Below are 16433 nucleotides of genomic sequence, written 5' to 3'. Positions count from 1 at the left end.
TATATATATATATATATATATATATATATATAAATATATAGTATATATTCTATTATATATATATATATATATATATATATAGATTTATATATATATATATGGTTCTAGGATGGAAGATCAAAACAGACAAGACCGACACCGACTTCACCGACGCGAAAACACGGAAATGATCGACACTACAAACCACAGGTAAGGGGTTTAAAATTCGCTAATCAAGCCTACCATGTTCAGGTAAGGTGGCAGTGTTATGCATGTGTTAAATTTAAACCCCTTACCTGAACATGGTGGGCTTGATTAGCGAATTATAAACCCCTTACCTGTGGTTTGTAGTGTCGATCATTTCCGTGTCGGTGTTTTCGCGTCGGTGAAGTCGGTGTCGGTCTTGTCTGTTTCGATCTTCCGTCCTAGAACCATATATATACACACATACTATATACTATATATTTTTCTTCCAAAACTGTAAATTGTAATTGCTTCTTAATACTGTATGGTGTTACTGTACCCTCTGACAGCTGCTATTCTGTGATGCTCCACCTCGGTCTCTGTTGACAATCACTACTCCTGATAACTTACTGGCTTATCCCACTGGCTAATGCTCTGTCAATTGGGAGTCATATGTCATATCCTGGAGGATGTTGTGCTGAGGGGATTGAATGAATCCCTGAATATCACGTCAATAGAGGACCTTTTTCTTCCAGGCCTGTCCTTTAAACCCACCAATGTATATGTATGTACTAAAAGGATGTCATGCCCATCAGAGCATTTTTTTCTGCACATGCAGCTACATATACACTTTTGTAAATGATCTGACAGTACCTCTTCAGCACATTTTATCTGCCTAAGCTACAGACCTGGGCCTCAACTGACTAATAGCATCAGGCAGCATTAAAAAAAGCGTAATTCTGAGAAAATTAGAGCTACCGAGACATGTTTGATTTCCACACTGGCCCTCCGATACTTGGTATCCTACATGATGAAAATGGTTCAACAGTGCCATAAACAGAACTCATCTGCATTAACAGTAGCAGATAATCCTCTGACAATCTATGTAGAAGGAATGAGAAGTGTACTAACTGGTTCCCTGAGAGAGCAGCTGATGCAAGGAATAAACTACCAAAATACTTTAAAGCATGTACTAGTTTAGACATTTTACAGAACAGCCTGGACACTTACTATGGGAACAATTTTTTTGGTATATTGGCAGGCTAGAAAGGCATTAATGCAAGTACTTGAAATATTTTTGGTATGTATGTATGTATATATCTATGCATGCATGCTGTATGTATATATGTATATATATCATGTATCAGTTCTGTGGGAGATACCATTATGAGCTCCATAACAATGAACATAGATGCTTGAGTTTGATAAAATCTGACTGATAAGCTGTACTGGTAGAAAGCAAGAAGGCACATGAAGTAGGCCATTTAAATGTTTTAAAATTTTACTTGAGAGAAAATTGAAGAACAAAGAAAGCCCAATAAAACTAATGAATATTAACAAATTGTTTAACATATAACTACATGTCTATGAAAATTGATTATTCCTGATAATAAGAATAGAAGCAGGAGCATTATATTTAACAATTTGTTCTCATGGTCTCATGCTGCCTGCCTTTGATACGGGTGACAAAAGCATAACCATAAAGCACATATCACCTGAATAAATTTCTATATATTCTAGAAGGATGCAATCATGGGTATGGATGCATGTAGAAATTAAACCAGAATTTATTGTCCAATATTAAACCCAATACTTAAAAATATGACACATTTATTGGACAATACATTCTGGTTTTATTTCTGTCTGGAACCTGTGATTGCATGCTTTTAGCACCTTTTAAGATTACTGGTTTGTGTTATGTGCTTTACAATTTCAACATATCTTTTTGGTAATATATGTATAAATGTGTGTATTTGCATATATCCCATGGGTCTCTGTGACAACCCACCATTGCCAATCAGTAATCAAGGAGCCTCAGTCCTCACCACTAGCAACAATGGGGATATTCACTGAGAGGATGACAGGTACACACACAGTATTTCCAGATGCAGCTCTCTGCATCAAGTGCAATTCCCTTAAGAGCACGCAGAGACCATGGTCAGTCCAGAGCTGGTTTCTCCCTCTTCCTTCAGATCTCCAGTTAGACTCCCCACTGGCACAGCTATAGAGTTGAGATCTCAGCTGAGTGAATAAGCCAAGATCTCCAGCACCCTCTCTGTCCAGCCAGTGCACCCTCTCTGTCCAACCATTACTTCGTGTCGCTGCCCAAGTAGTTGACACACACACTCTTTAAGGCTTGATTTACACAAACACACAGACCTGGGAAAGGCTGACACAGGTTTACTAGCTATAAACCCTTCTGTCCAGACTATAAGGTAGTTTCTACTGTCACCACTCACTCCTGCCAGCTACCTTAAGGCTCTTAGGTTCATAGGTTCATAGGATGATACTTGGCTGTTGGCCTGGAGGCCATTATAAGCCTAGCCAAGAATTTTGGCCATGTTCCCTCAAAGTCAGTACCTGTTTACCATGTCCAGCAGAGACACAGGTGAGATCCCCGGGATATATTTTCTGTTTCCCATCCAGTCATCCAGGTTCCTCTTAAAGAGGGCTAGAGAGGTACTCTGCTTGACACAGAGAGGGAGTCTATTCCATAGACTGTGGAATCTCTGGGACACAAATATATCCCAAGTGTATCTTTCAAGAGTACCCAATATACTGAGTGATATTAATATTAATACAAATGGTAGTTTGACCAAGAGCAAGGCTATTAGGAGTGGCCCACACAGTGTCACCAAATAAATATGCAAGTACTCTCAAAACTTAAATATCTCTATACAGATCAGCCACAATGAAAGGTTTAAATAGATGTAATAATACATAATAAAAGATCAAGACAATACTAAATATATATTCACAGTGACATCAGAGTTCAAAACAACAGGAATATTTAAAACAACATTGCAGGACAGTCTGAAATAAATAAAGAAAAATATCTAAACTAAGCTTCACTATATTCCTGACTGAATCTAAGACAGCTATATTGTTCCCTAGAAACTTACTTTGTTAGAGCAAGGCAGATGTGGTGAAAGGTCCTTCTAGTTGTTGTCAGGTCCAAGACAGAATGCAGAATGCTCTGTCTCACTAGGAGACTTCTCAAATTAATATCTAAAATATTTCTGCTGGGATAGCTTACAGAATTACATCACTTCTTGTCATCTAACTTCCAGCTCCCACTCCAAACCCCCCATTGCTGGCAGCTGGTAGCATTTAGCATAATACAGTTGTAACACAAGCATCATGTGGATATTCACAAATGACATATAATTATTTACAGAATTCCTGACAACTGTGCTGGCAGCATCTCCTTTCTTCACAGCCTCTGTTACAGGAGGTTTAAGGTATCACAGTGAAAACTCTAGCTTGGCTAGGTTTTTCTGTTTTTTTTTTTTTGTAGTTTTACTAACTGGATTGTCTGTGTGACTCTTTTACTTTTTGTTTATACACACATATATATATATATATATATATATATATATATATATATGTATATATATATATATATATATATATATATATATATATATATATATAAAGAAAGAGATAGAAACTTGCCTGTATCAACATATGTAACTGAAAAATGTCTCAGTCTTAAACTTCAGTGTGGTATGACATATACTCCAAGTAAATTATAAAAAGTCTAAAGAAGGAGAAAATAATGCAGTTATATAAAGTAATATAATTATATTGATAAAGTGAATACCAGCACATTTATATAACATTTTAAAGTTTATTTTTTGAATGAATCATGGAAACCTTTTATTTTTTCTTGTTAAACACAGGTTTTTGTGAATGAGATACAGATATTCTTTTTTAACTCAGAATAAAATCAATCTAAACTTTTAGCCTCAGAGGTAATATTACCTTTCTTAGTAAAGTCCACAGTTTTATCAATGGAATCAAATACTCTACCACACTTAGATAGAGAAAATGGTTTCATGATTTCTGTGTTGCATTGTTGGAGGGTCATCAAACACATTGTTAAGGGAGGCAATTTCAATATAGTGTTAGATAACATGGAAGATTGAATTCCCATGGGAAAATTCAATCTTGGGAAACATGTACCCCAATATGGGGGTGGGTGAAATAATTGTTTCTAGTGAGTATACAAATCCCACAGAAGAAAAGGCTACACTTTTCATGTCCTAGATGGTGGTAGATAGCAGATTAGATTTATTTTAAGTAGTCACCATGCCTTGGAAGTGAGAAACTCCATAACAGTGATACCACTGGCCTTATCTGATCATAGTATAGCATTATGGGAGCATACCAGCTCTTATTGATTTGCCTATTGTCCATAACTACAACAGACTATCTAATCTTAAAAGATCTAGCAGTAGTACAAACCCTAGTGGTAAAGATATTTTCTAGTGGAAACATGTGCAGCTCTTAAGACTGAGGAGACAGGTTAACAAGGGCAATGATATAATAATCCTGGAATTAGGCTGAAGCCGCTCACAGTATCACCAGGTCTTGCCTACTGTTGAGACCTCTATAGCCCAAAACATTTGAAAGGAATAGACAAGAAAGGACAGATCTATTACAGATTCATATTGATGACACCTTATGGCTTCACGTCCATAATAAGTAAAAAGGGTTCAATCCTGTCACCTGTGCATTTTACCACATGGTAAAAGATGACACTTTTGGCAATCAATAGCACTGGAAGTTAATATATGTGGCTGTGAAGATGGCAGCTGCTGGAGATGTGGTGATAGAAATTTGAGTTACCACCACATGTTATGCTCATGCATAAATAGTAGAAAGATAAGGGACACAATTCATTTACCTGCTTCTTGAGCTTTGTAAAAATCCATGCTTCCCTTACAAATGTATGGTTTTGGATCCTGGGAATCACAATGCATAAATTTAATCTCACAATGTTAGAGATAAAAAAGTACTCTATCTCCAAACAACATTATCATTCATATTTAGATATTGGAAATGGTTAAATAAAGACATCAGGCCTTGCTTTACAGATTTATAGTCACAGGGTAGGGCACTATCCTCTTACCCTGATTTTAACATTTCTCAATGACATTTTTGTATTTTATATTTTTTATATTTGCATGCAACACACTGGCTTAATCTGGTTTCAGTTATTCTTTTCTGTTTAGGATGGTTCATATCAGAATGTAATAGCATACACATCACTGATGTTTGTTAAGCCATGGAATGCTTTTTCAAATGTTGACATTTTGCATTCACCTGATGTTATCTCTTTTGTTTAGTAAATATGTTTTAGCAATAAATGTAGAATAAAATAATGACAACAAGATTGTGAAAATATTTTGAATTCTTACTACATAATTATGATAAGAATTATTGTAAGGGACAAGAGCACTCCTGTCCACAGTAAACAATTTCAGAAGAGCATTTTAAGAGTTGTTAACCTGTCAACCATCATGGATTGAATAAGTTCCTTGAATTGTTGCACAGACTGTGTTATGAGAAACAGAAGATTGAATAAGCTCATTGAATTGTTGCACAGACTGTGTTATGGGAAAGAGAAAGCATAGTTAAAAAAAAACAAAACTTAGTATATCCAGCTCCACGAATATTTTTTGCTAGAACAAAATAAGATTTAATGCTAACAACTGATTACGCGGTATGGGGGTTAGTACGGAATGAAACATCAAGACAAGATAACAACATGTGTTTTCCAGTTGCTGACTGTATTGGCTGTTTGAAGTATTAAAAGTATTTAAGGGTTGTACTTTTATGTGAAACTATTGCACCTGGTATTCTAACAAGGTTTTCTTCAAGACACCAGACTGATTTCCTTTTCTTGGAGGAGTGAGTCTTGGTTTTGCTTGGGATAGCATGATCCATGCATTCTTGCAGGTGCTCATAGAGTGCCTTTGTAAGTGATTCAGCAGCTTGGACAGCATTGTCCTTTAGCATGGGGGCTGTGAACCTTTTCATTTTGGTCTTAAGTAACGTGAAGTTTGCTTTTGAAAAGTCTTTCACGGTGGTTTCCTTGATGGCGGAATGTGGATATCTAGAGTGATTAGTCTATGGTCTAATCTAACCAGCGAGGGGTTGACCTCTGGTGTGGAACACCGGTTGACAATGTTGGTGATGACCAGGTGCAATATGTTGTCCCCTCTGGTAGGGGTGTTAACCAGTTGATCCAGGGTGTTCGAGTTTATAAATTCTAGGAAGTGCTGGGCAAGGGAGTTAGTACTTGAGTAGTTCTCCCAGTTAATGTTTGGGTAATTGAAGCTACCCAATATTAAGGTGTTTGGTAGGACCTTCATATTTTCCAGTGTCTCCAGAAATGCAGAATGGGGGTCCTCGGTCATGGTGGGTGATCTGTAGCAAGCTACAATTTGAATTGCAGTTTTGCCCATTGTTAGTTGCACATGGATGACCTCTGAGGCATCATGCTGTGCCACTAACCTGGAGGTGTGGGTATCCTTGATGAATATGAATAAACCCCCACCTTTTGTGTTTTGGTCCTGGTTCTGTGGCCGAAAAGTATGGTATGAGTTATAGCCTGGTAGTGCTGGGGTGCTCTCTGGAGCCTTAAAACAGGTTTCTGTTACTGCACAAATATCAATGTTCTCCATACTGAGGAGTGCCTCGAGTGCATGCATTTTGAGGTTTAGACTTCTGGTGTTGAGTAGCATTACCCTCAGATTTTGGTAATTTGTGCTATTTACGGTGGTGGGATTGTCTTTTGAGCCTTGCCTAAAAAAGGCACTATGGGGGCGGCAAAAACCTTGGCCAGTATTCGAAAGCCTAAGGGAGACAGGTGCAAGCCATCTCTTGTGAAGCAGTGTGGCTTGTCGAGCATGTCATCCCAGGTGGACAGATACTGGATCCCCTTTGAATGACACCTGAAACTTAGACAATTGTTGAAATTGATAATTTTTTCTTTATACTGTGGCATCATTCTTGGTGAGGGCAAGATGCTACTCAGGGTCAGGGTCATACTGGCCTGGGCTACGTGATCAGAGCTATAGAGCTATAGATATATATATATATATATATATATATATATATATATATATATATATATATATATATATATATATCATATAGAGCTAATCACTACATTTAGTGATTAACTCCTGCTTTGCAAGTTCTGTGTGTTACCTTACCTCATTCAAACCTACATTGCTTAAAAGGCAGAACACAAACAACACTTTTGCTCCAGTGTAAAATAAACACAATGTTGCAGTTGATGTATTTACTGATATGACTAAGCAGTTTAAATGTTAGGAAAGTATTTTAACTGAAAACATAAGTATAAAACTTGCTTTACTTTTTCAGATGAAAATATTTTTTCTTGCATTTAAATTTTATTTGATCGTATGTTCCAGGCAAGTAATGTCCAACCTGTCAGCAGATAGAAATGAAGCACCTTTTTTTTTTCAAAATTTTTTTATTGCAGTTTTTTAGGTTACAACATGCAAGACATTATACAATAAGATACACACACAACATACAACAAAACATAACATTCTATATACAATATATACAAAGAAGTCACTTAAAAAAATCTAGTTTTTGTACTAACCATATATTCTGCAGTGATAAGAAGAATAAAACAGTACCATTAGTTGTTTATTACATATACTAGGGAAAGTCAAACTAAAACATCTTTATATAGGGTATGTGTTTTTTTAATCAACTTATCTACACAAATATTTATAAAATGACAATGTTAAAAAGGTTCTAAGTATATCCTTATTGATTGTCTTACATATATTGCATATTTCACTTTTAGATTTAATATTTTTACCTCTTGAGAATGAAATCTAATAAGTATTCCCAATACTCTTGGTAATATTTACGTTTCTTAGTAACATAGTAGCTTGTGGGAGGCAATGTATTTGATTGCTACATTTCTAAAACCTTCCCATGTGAGTGGGGTTGCAATAGTCCAATTCTTTGTAATATAGAATTTGACTAGAGAACAAATGGTGGTGAGGACATGTTGTAAGACTTTGGGAAGATTATTCATATTTATGTGCAGTATAACTGTTTCCCAGGATAAAGTACTTTTTTGGTAGCCCATTTTCTCTAGTCTTGCCCTTAGTGAACACCGTAAGTTATGAACTTTATTGCATTCCCACATAACATGTAGAATGTCTACTGGTTGTTTCTTGCAGTGAGGACATTTAGATGAGTATTTGTTATTAAAATTACTAATTTTGAGGGTAAACCATGCATTATTGTTAATCATAAGTTGGCTGAATTTGAGCGTATTTTCGATGGCATTTTTTTTATTTTGTTCAGTAATTTGTGGGTTTTTCTTCTGCTAGTATGAGGAGAATAAAGTACAATTCTGATGTTTTATATCCTTTATAAGTTTATAGAGTCTAGACATTGTTTTCCCCTTGGTATATAGATTTTTTAGAATTAACTGGGATAAACTAGTATCTTGTTTATCAAAATTTTCAATATGAAATTTAGTGTTTACATGGTATTTGAGTGAGTTCATAATAATTACGTATTTCTTTGGGAGATTTAATTGCTCTCATAATTGTGTAATATCACATTCCTTCCATTTATAAATTTCCCATACTGTAATATCTCTTATTAAGGGATACTCTTGCAAGTTTATCAATTTATTATTTAGTACTAAATTAGGATTAAGGTGTATAGGTTGCAGTAGAAGGAGGGCATTTAATAATTGTACAGATGAAAAGAGCTTTTGAGTAGTTAAAACCATTTGTTTAATAAGTGGATGCAAATTCTTAACATAAACATAGTTTTTGGTTTAAGTTTAAGAATAGGAGAGCCCTAGAATTGCACCCAAGTGTCTTAATTTGTTCATACCAAATTCTAGACCATAAGGAGGACGATACATTTGTGTTTGATTTATAATTTAATATTTGACATAGTCTATATGCCTGGATAATACTGTAGTATAATTTAAAATCAGGTAACCCTAACCCACCTTTAGATTTAGGAAGTATAAGCTTTTCATATTTGATTCTAGTAGATTTAGGATACCAAATAAATCTGGGTATGCTTCTTTCCATGTCTATAAAAAATCTTTGAGGTATAATTGTGAAGGTAGCGTTCATTTGGAAAAGAATTCTTGGTAGCAGGTTCATCTTAACAATACTGCTTTTTGATAACAAAGACATATTGATATTTTTCCATCTATTCGTATCATTTTCAATAGTGTTCCAGGTATGGGTTAAGTTATTTTTAATAGTTTCACTAAAGTTGGGAGTATATATTACCCCCAAGTATTTTAGTTGATAAATTATCTTTATTTTGCTCTCCGGGAAGTAAAAGTGCATATATCCTATGGGATTTAGTGGGAAAAGTTGGGATCTGTTTGGATTTAGTTTGTAATTTGAAATCTCTGAGAATTTTTCAATGGCTGTCAGTATTTTAGGAAGATCGGTTGTGTGGAGTTGTAAGTATATATTTAAGTCATCAGCAAATGCCGAATATATAATGTTAGTATTTAATACTTTTGGAATGTGCAGAAAAGATTTCTGTGATATATAAAGAAGTAGGGGTTCTAGGTATAAATTAAAGTGGTAAGGAGAAAGTGGACACCCTTGTCTCATGCCATTTGAAATGGGGATAGGTTTTGATTTATTATTGTTAATCTCAATGGAAGTTGAGGCCATCTGATATAAAACCTTAACTTTATTAATAAATTATTTAGGAAAACCAAATAAAGACATAACATTAAATAAAAAGTCTAAATTTACTCTGTCATAAGCTTTACTAGCATCTACGGCAATAACATATTTGAGATGTTTATCTGTTTTTAGTAATCTGATAGCTGTGTCTAGTAACAGAGTGTTATCACTTGTTTGCTTATGTACCATAAAACCTAACTGATATGCGATATAATAGAGGGAAGTATATTCTTCAACCTGTTGGCTAAAATTTGAGCAAAAATTTTAAAGTCAGTATTTATGAGGGCTATTGGTATATAATTAGTGGGATCCGTTGGGGCAGAATTCGGTTTAAGTAGAAAGATGGTCTTAGAATTATTTATATGTCTGTTATCTCATGTTGTATTATATAGTTATATACTTTAAGTAGGATTTTAGAGATCGGTTCTGAGAATATTTTATAAAATTCAGAGGTAAATCTGTCAGGTCCTGGAGATTTACCTGGCTTGAGATTTTTTATTGCTTCTTTTAACTCTGTTAGGTGTAATGGTGCCCCTAAAAGTTTTTGTTATTCTTGTGTAACTTGTGGAAATTTTAAATTTTGAATGAACTCATTAAATTTGTCATTTGAGGATGGTAAGTGCATGTTGTACAGCCTTTTATATATGTTCTCAAATACATTTAATATGTCTTGGTTTTCTTGAAATTTATGTCCTTCATAATGTAATTCTTTAATTTTTGGTGGGCCACTCTTAATATTTATTAGCCTGGCTAGAAACTTGAGGGCATTTGAGCCCATTCTGAGTACTGATATAAAGACCTGCTTTCTAAAAAAAGTTAAATTTTCTAAGTAATGCTTATGTAGTTGTTTTTGCCATTCCATACATTTTTCCTCTAATTCTTTTGAATATTTTTGTTGTAATTGTAGTTCTGCTGACACAATTTGCGATTCTAATGTGGTTTTGGTATTATTATATTTTTTCTTAAACCAGGCAGATTTTTGAATTATGACACCTCTAATAACTGCTTTTGCAGCTTCCCATTGCTTATCATAAGGTATTGTAGTACTTATGATTTCTTCATCTAATTGAGTGAGTATACTGTTTATCTCTTTAGCTAATTCTTGTTTCTGAATAATTTTGTGTTTAAAGTCCACTTATTAAAATAAGATATGTTTTGGATGAAATTTAGTAGGTTTTGAATGTATTAATTTTAGAATGATCCGAGAAAGATCTAGGTGAAATGCTGTATTTTAGCTTATACGACGAAAAGAACTGAGAGATTAGGAAGGTGTCTATTCTAGACCAAGATTTATGAGACATAGAAAAGAAGGTATATCTGGATATTGTTTTGTCATGTTGGAAATTCTCATATGGATCAAATAGCTCAAAAGTATTTTGTAATTTACTAAGAGCTATATTTATGATATCTGTTGCTTGGTTTCTTTATTGGATCTATCTTTTCATGTTCCATTACTGCATTCCAATCTCCCCCAGTTATATATAAATGATTAGGAAATTCAATAAGTAAGTTAACGATTTCATAAATAAACATTTGTTGGTTAGAGCAGGGACTATATATATTTAGGAAAAGTAAAGGTTTATTTATGCTATGGAGATTTGAGGTAAACATAGCCCATCTACCATTCAAGTCAGTCTTCATGGAAACAATTTCCTCCTGATAGGCTTTGTTTATAATGATAGTAACCCCTCTGGAAGTAGAATTATGTCCAGCAGCTATTATATGCTTGACCCATTTACGTTTTCTCTCCCTGTCCCAGAGTTGTGAGATCAGGTGAGTTTTTTGAAGAAAGTTTATCACTGTTTTATTTTGATATATAATATGCATGACTAGATTCCGTTTACTTTTGTCTGAAATTCCCTTAACGTTCCATGAATCTAAAGATATAATTTCTGAAAGTGTAAAAATATTTCTTGATTAGTGTTAATAAAACACAATAAGCAATGTGATAATATAAATATATACTGTTGTGTATTAGTGTTAGCATTTTCTGCATAGTGACTTCTATTCTTCTACCCCCCCCTTTGTGTGCATAACCACCCATCCCTCTGTAATGTTAGATAAACAAAACTTCTAAAATCAAAGGATTTTTGTGACTGATTCTGGGTGTAAGTCTTATAGAGCAGAGGGATGTCAAAATGACCTACTATTTTCCAAACGTACACAACCATATGCATCAACTCTGCATAGCAGCTTCCCTGTACCCGTATTCAGAATCAATTTTAAATATCTTACCATTTTAAACCTATGTATTATATTAGTAAATGTAACCAAACTATTTTGGATAGCCTTATAACCAAACCAAAGCAATATAATAAAACACTAAATAAGGTCCTAAATTCTTCTATACAAGCCCTGAAAGCCCCCCCAAAAAGAAAAAGAAAAAAAAAAAAAAAAAAAAAAAAAATATATATATATATATATATATATATATAAAATAAATCATCCCTATGTCATTTGTTTTTAAGCTATACCAAGTTATAAGGTGCATTTATAATTACATGCAAATACCTGACTAATACAAACTAAAGAAAAGAGAAAAAATACAATGCACTATATCTGTATGAGCTAGATCTATGAACACCAAAAGAGAAGAGAAAAAAAAATACTAGATTGGCATTATTAAACAGTACTGCTGCCACTCTAACAACAATATAATATTGCATCTATCTTTCACCTTCAATACATGTGTATTGCAAATATCTAACTTTTAGTTTTATTTTCCTCTCTCTCTCTCTCTCTCTCTCTATATATATATATATATATATATATATATATATACATGCATTTTGCTTAATATTACAGCCTAATAAAGATAAAGATAAAAATAAAAATAAATATAAAAATAAAAATAAAAAAAAAATAAAAATGCCTCAACTGTATATATAAATTCTACAATATCTTGTAAACTCTGTTCACTTTTCCTAGAGAAAAAAAATAATAAAACAAGTATACATTCCTATTGCATATTTTACCTTAAGGCGTTCATCAAATAAATCATATTTGTTTTTGGTACAAGACCAACATCATATCATCATAAATGTAATTTTGCCACAGCATATATGAGTATGCAGCTGCTATTTAATATAATACATTTCAGTCTTTTCTTTATGTATATCTCACAGCTTTGTATAAACATGAGTATAGGAAGATTTCACCTAATAATTAAGATTAAGAGAAAAAAATTGTTATATTCCACCTAATCATCAGTTTAAAAGTTCAAGCACATTATTTGAAATAATATTCTGCATTGCCCCTTTAAAATAACTGCATTAACTTCAACATTCTCTAGCACAGAAAGTAACTAAACATCAGTCTATCTGCTTACATTCTGCTGCACAGAATCTGTCAGTATGCTTGGCAAATAGTCTAATGTCCTTTTTCAGTGTTGTAATGTCTTGTTTACATTAGTTCCAGTCCCAGTAATGCACTGGGGCTCCTAGGTAATTTAGATGATGAAATGAGTTGAAAGGTGAAAGATTATTGCAAACACATTGTAGCTGCATGGAAATGTGGGTAATGGGACATCACCATGCTAACAGACCTCTCGGCCTACTCAGCAAAGTGGAAAAGTAAACATATTTAAGTATTTACCTCAAGAAAAAGTCAAAATATGCAGGATTCAGCCTGAAACAGAAGATTATATCATTCAAATGCTTCAGCAAAGGTGGATTGTCTTTTTTCACGCTGGATTCACGTTGTAGAGATGGAGAAATGTGGCTTTTGCTTCTTCTGGTGTATCTATTGATATTTTTTTACTTTTTATGGTGAAATACTAGTGTAGCAGGATATTTCATCTGAAAGTGGATGTTTTTTTCAATAAGGTAAGCACAGTATTTATTAAGTTTCTGATGATTTTGCTTTATTTCAAGAGGAAGATCTTGGCTTATTGTGATTTTGTGTCCTCTCCATGTGATTGCTTTCTTGGTTTTATATGCAGATAATATTGATCATACATAAGCTGAATTAAGCATCCTGACATATATTTGTCAGCGAAATTGAAGTGTATTAACCCGCCACAGAGTTCGCTCAGGAATGGGCGTGTCCCACCGTGATTGACATGCGGGAGGGCAGGGATTAACAACGGCATTGTGCTGTGATTGGCACACAATGCTAATGGCCTTTCCATTCAAATAATATAACATTAACATGGTATTGAAGGTGTTGCATCATTATGCTAAGTATGAACCTACCCCATTGTTGCATCGAGTCATTATCACATCAAAATGCACTGTTAATATCTGAAAATGTTAGCGTTTGACACATCCTTAACATGCAGGCAGCAAATTGTTCTATGATCTTCATTTTCTCTATATAAAGTGGTCCTACTGTCCCTGTAGTTCTGTTTGTTTCAGAGAAGGTCTGCTGTTATCTAGAACAAGGGCACATATGGTGCCCAGTTCTAGACGAGTATATGTGGAGAATGAAGTACGGACATAACTATGACACTTTGCTTCTGAACTTTTTGTGTCCTTTCAAAGAGTACCAGGAAGCTCAAGCAGTGGATCTGGATGAAGGCTCTGACAAGGAAATGGAACTGCCTTGACTGTATACTTCGCTTTATAACTTATGCTTCCTGATGTGGTGTTAGAGGTTGTGGGTGTCTGTTTTTAGCCTAAGTTCGCGAAATAAAGAAATAAGCACATGCAACGTGTGTTTTCTGTTTATAAATGTAACTGTACAAACGCACCGATTTACAAAATAAAAAAAACTGATTTCACAGCAATCACATCTGTGTTTTTATGTTATGCATGCAATGTTTTCTTTATAATCTAATTTTTTTGTGAATTACCTTGTGTTTTGGTGGATTTGAATACGCGTATAATGTTTTCTGTTTATAGGTCTATATTACCGTGTGTTATGGTGGCATCTTTAAATCAAACTGTGGCGGTGCAGTCAAAATGCTCGCAGGCGAGGTTTGGGAGGGGCTTGCTACTGCACTTCTGGTGGGTTAATACACTTCAATTTTACCTATTTGTCTTAGGAAGTCCATGTTTTTTGAGCATCTTATGGATCTGTGAGCTCTTTCAATTGTTGTGTCCTCCAAAAGCTCTTTATCCTGCAGTACTGTGCTTAGTATTTCTTTTGTAACTGTTTATTTGATTGGTTTCAACTGATTCTGGTATTCCCCTGATAATAAGATTATTTTGTCTGTTTCTTGCTTCTATGTCCGGAAGTTTTTGTTGCAATTCTATAATACTTTTTGTACTAGCCTGTATTGATTTCTGCATCTCTTGTATTTTTAGTTCACTGTCCATGATTGTTGCTTCATTTTGTTCTAATCTGAGCATAATTTGGTCCATGCTTGAGCTGAAAGTACTTAGTTTGTGTGCAAATGCTTGGATTTCTTGTTGCAGTGGTTGTAATGCCATTTAAGGTCTTCCAATGTTAATGCTTGTTCTTGCTTTGATCTAAGGGCAGGTTTAGTCATTTCTGGCTGAGTTTTGTTTTTAGCCTTTTTGATGCAGTATCTTTTTCTGGTGTAACTATATTTGATAGTTTAGATTTGGTAGTTACTGCATCCATGCGCTCTGATAAATTTTCCATTTCCAACATTGATTTAACTGTTTTTCAGATAAAATATGTTCAGCTAGATAAATGTGCAGAAGGTTGATTTTATTCTGGCAATTTCATATTAAAACAAGCCGTCTTTTTCTTCTCTTTTTCACTCAGGCATGCTTATCTTGAAGTGTCCCCACCATGCGGTTCAGGAATCTGTTTGCAGTGAGTAATATCTTTCTTGCAAAAAAGGTCATCCAACATAAAATACAGCTGAAATATATTAGTAGTTTGCTTGTTGCCTATTTTTCTGTTGAAAATTTGCTATTTTTCCTCAGGATGTGCAGGCAAAAGGTTAGATATTTTTGAAAGTTAAGGGAGCTGCACAGCTAGAGTGCTCACTGGCCGTCCACCATTTTAGAATCCTTAAAATGAAGCACCTTACTAAATGATTGCCAGAATATGCTAATGAGTTAATGAAGCTCGAGCATGATATTTAGTTTTTGTAGGTACTGTGTTTACAGTTGCCTTTTCAATACGGTGGGTGGGGCGCCTCTTTCAATGCTGTTGGAGTCTCTTGTTATTCTAAAGTATTCATCACAATAACATGCAAAGTTATCCACAGTCCACTCACACAAGCCTTGTCCAGTTTTGTCTGACATGGACACTACTGACAAGCTGCGTTAGAGCCACAGATAATCTGATAGAGGAAAAGACTAGGCTGTGTAGCCTGCTTATGCTACATAAATCCTGGTGGAGTGAGAAATCTTGTCATACATACCTGTGGTGAAAGTGCTTATTTAATAAATCCCCAGGAATTCTGACATAGTAATGATCTGCCAGTCTAATCCTAGCACACTTCTGTACTCTGCTTTCTTGATAGTTTTATTCAAAATCTCTTTAAGAAACTCGTATCATGGTCAAATTACTTGGAGCATTTTTTCAGTAGGAATACACATACACAAGCATAAACCAGGTGAACTGGAGCATGTGAAAGTACAGCACCATTATGTCATGATCTGTGATACTCTCAAAATGTCACGGTCTGTTTTATGCAAAAATATTTCTTCTTTAATGATATTTTAACAATAAGAAAATCATTTGAGTATCAGGTTTTATTTTGATGTGAAGCCTCAATTAGAGATAGCAGTAAGATCAGAAGACTTATTTTAAACTTCAGGTCCAAGTTCTACACATAGAGTTGTAAGACAAGAGGGAGTACATGCCAAAGTAAATGTTTAATCTTTGGAAATT

At 34.4% G+C, this 16433-nt stretch overlaps 1 long non-coding RNA gene across 1 annotated transcript in view; it reads left to right on the top strand.

Annotated features, from left to right (window-relative positions):
* The window catches only part of LOC122817389, a 116471-nt gene extending 101071 nt beyond the window's left edge, over nt 1-15400 (top strand). Inside the window, exon 3 of the long non-coding RNA XR_006367232.1 lies at nt 15354-15400. This is a non-coding gene — a long non-coding RNA (uncharacterized LOC122817389). The remainder of the gene's footprint in view (nt 1-15353) is intronic.
* The last annotated feature ends 1033 nt before the right edge of the window (nt 15401-16433 follow it).

Source organism: Protopterus annectens, chromosome 12.part0 (genome assembly GCF_019279795.1).
Source record: "Protopterus annectens isolate FY-2018-M chromosome 12.part0, PAN1.0, whole genome shotgun sequence".
NCBI lineage: Eukaryota > Metazoa > Chordata > Ceratodontiformes > Protopteridae > Protopterus > Protopterus annectens.
This window is presented reverse-complemented; position numbering and strand designations above follow the sequence as displayed.